The sequence below is a fragment of the Sinocyclocheilus anshuiensis genome, unplaced genomic scaffold, assembly GCF_001515605.1.
Source record: "Sinocyclocheilus anshuiensis isolate Anshui unplaced genomic scaffold, SAMN03320099.WGS_v1.1 scaffold254, whole genome shotgun sequence".
NCBI lineage: Eukaryota > Metazoa > Chordata > Actinopteri > Cypriniformes > Cyprinidae > Sinocyclocheilus > Sinocyclocheilus anshuiensis.
Window position 1 is genome coordinate 59583 of NW_015546022.1, and position 2359 is coordinate 61941.

The 2359-nt window shown below is 35.0% G+C and overlaps 1 long non-coding RNA gene across 1 annotated transcript in view; it reads right to left on the bottom strand.

Moving 5' to 3' along the window:
• LOC107698612 (uncharacterized) overlaps positions 1-1969 on the bottom strand; it is a 4770-nt gene extending 2801 nt beyond the window's left edge. The window contains exon 1 of the long non-coding RNA XR_001635362.1: positions 1922-1969. This is a non-coding gene — a long non-coding RNA (uncharacterized LOC107698612). The remainder of the gene's footprint in view (positions 1-1921) is intronic.
• Positions 1970-2359: the final 390 nt, after the last annotated feature.

Consider the following 2359-nt stretch of genomic DNA (forward strand, 5'->3'; position numbering starts at 1 on the left):
ACAGTATGTGGAAAATGTGGTTTTTTTTACTTTAAACCGCATAAACACATTTCATTACACCAAATACACAAAATAATGTTCTTTTTAGCAGCATCATATGACCTCTTTAATAAACATGTTAACTAAAATACATATGTTATACCCAGGGCTAATTTATTTAAAATGTTACATGACTAATAAAAATCACAAACTAATCATATATAATTTTATTTAAAATAAAAGGAAAATAAAGTGAGCTGAATCCAAACAGCTCTAAAAGATTTTAGAATAGTTCTCTGCATCTTTCTGAAGGTGCTCCGCCTGTGTTTGTGGTGTTGAATGCTTTGACCATTTAAACATAATTACACAAACAAAATGTTTAGTGTACTGTCTCTGGAAAAAAAATAAACTGATTGATTAGCCTATATTTATTTATTGTAGACGCTAGCAGCTGAAAACATACATGTTTTTAAAATTTTTTGGAATATCGTTGTCATAATAATATTGATTCTCATATGTTGTTACACAGTTGCTGTAATCAATTGCGTGAAATTATTTACTCATTCCCTTTACAATCAAAGATTAGACTCTAGATGAGAGCAGGCCACCACATGATGACATCCCCACCAAGCAGTGATCAAGATCTCCTGATCTTATTCTCTCTGGGCTTTTCTTGCAATAACAAACGCGTCTTATAAACAGAGTTACAGTTTAAGCCGAGAGCCCAGCTAAAGCAAACAGCAACCAACATCATGGTGACTTCAAACAAAACATTTTAATTCAAATGTCAACGTCTAAACTTTTGCCATTCTTAATAAGAACTTTTGTAGACGTCTGACAGAAATAAAGTCAATCTGGTTAGAAATGAGTGAAGCTGTTAATGCTGTTTGTGAATGCTGTGAATGCTGTTAATCCTCCTCTGCTGAGATTTAATGTCTTATTTTGTTTAATTGATTTCATTTAAGGCTGTGGCTGCAAGTCGGTTGTAGTTCTTGTGTTTCTCTTTTTTCCTGTTCTTGTTGTTTCTTTTTTCTTCTTTCTTCAGTGATTCTGCTTCTTAACAGCAGGTGTTCATCACTAATGCTCAATCAGCACTTAAATATTCACTTAATCATCTAATTAACTGCAACATTTTTACTCTTTGTAGTGTGGACACTACAGGATTTGTAGTGGGGTTAGTGTGTGGAGGTCTTGAAGGTTATCAAGCAATTTGAACTAATTAAAGAAAATAAGTGTTAAAATTTCCATAAAAATTACTTTAGAAAAATATATAAATTGATGTACACAGAATAATAAAAAATAATCGTTCATTCGAACATTAAAACGTCTCATCTTTATTAGTTTTACATTCATATTGTGTATTAGCACATATCTTAGCAGTAAAAAAAAATAGGATAAATAGTGATGCATATTTGAGATATTACTACATAATTGAGATATTACTATTTAAGTCGTGGGGAAGTCGTGGCCTAATGGTTAGAGAGTCAGACTCATAACCCAAAGGTTGTGGGTTCGAGTCTCGTACCGGCAGGGATTGTAGGTGGGGGGAGTGAATGTACAGCGCTCTCTCCCACCTTCAATACCATGACTGAGGTGCCCTTGAGCAAGGCACCGAACCCCAACTGCTCCCCGGGCGCCGCAGCATAAAAATGGCTGCCCACTGCTCCGGGTGTGTGTTCACGGTGTGTGTGTGTTCACTGCTGTGTGTGTGCACTTTGGATGGGTAAATGCAGAGCACTAATTCCAAGTATGGGTCACCATACTTGGCCACATGTCACGTCACGTCACTATGTTAATGACAAATCCTTTACAATAGTAATTACTGCATACCATGAATAAGTGTACAAATGATCTTATTTATCTCAAGTCACACTGTAAAGAATGTCTTAACAGTCATCAGACCATAATTAAGTTCAGAATTCATTAGAATGGATCTACTCACAATGTGATGTTCTGAACAGTCCGTCTGCCTTCAGCTGACTCTGAAAGTCTGCAGACAACCAGATCAGAAAGCCTATTTATACTCAAGTCAAGTCAAGTTCAAGTTGAGCTTTATTGTCATTCTGCTGCATGTGGGGACATACAGTGGAACGAAATGTCGTGCCTCACAGGACCACGGTTTACATAAATACAGGCATACAACAATGAAGTAAAACAGTAAAAACCTATACAGTAAAGCAGTAAAAACCTATACACAACTAACCTACTGACTGATTTTGATTATAAATATACTATATATGTATATATAAATGTTTACCTATACATAAGTTAAAAAAAATACAGACTATACGGATGCTTCACATAAACACTGTACCTATACACAGCTAACCTACTGACAGATTTTGACTATGAATATACTATATATAAATGTTTACCTATG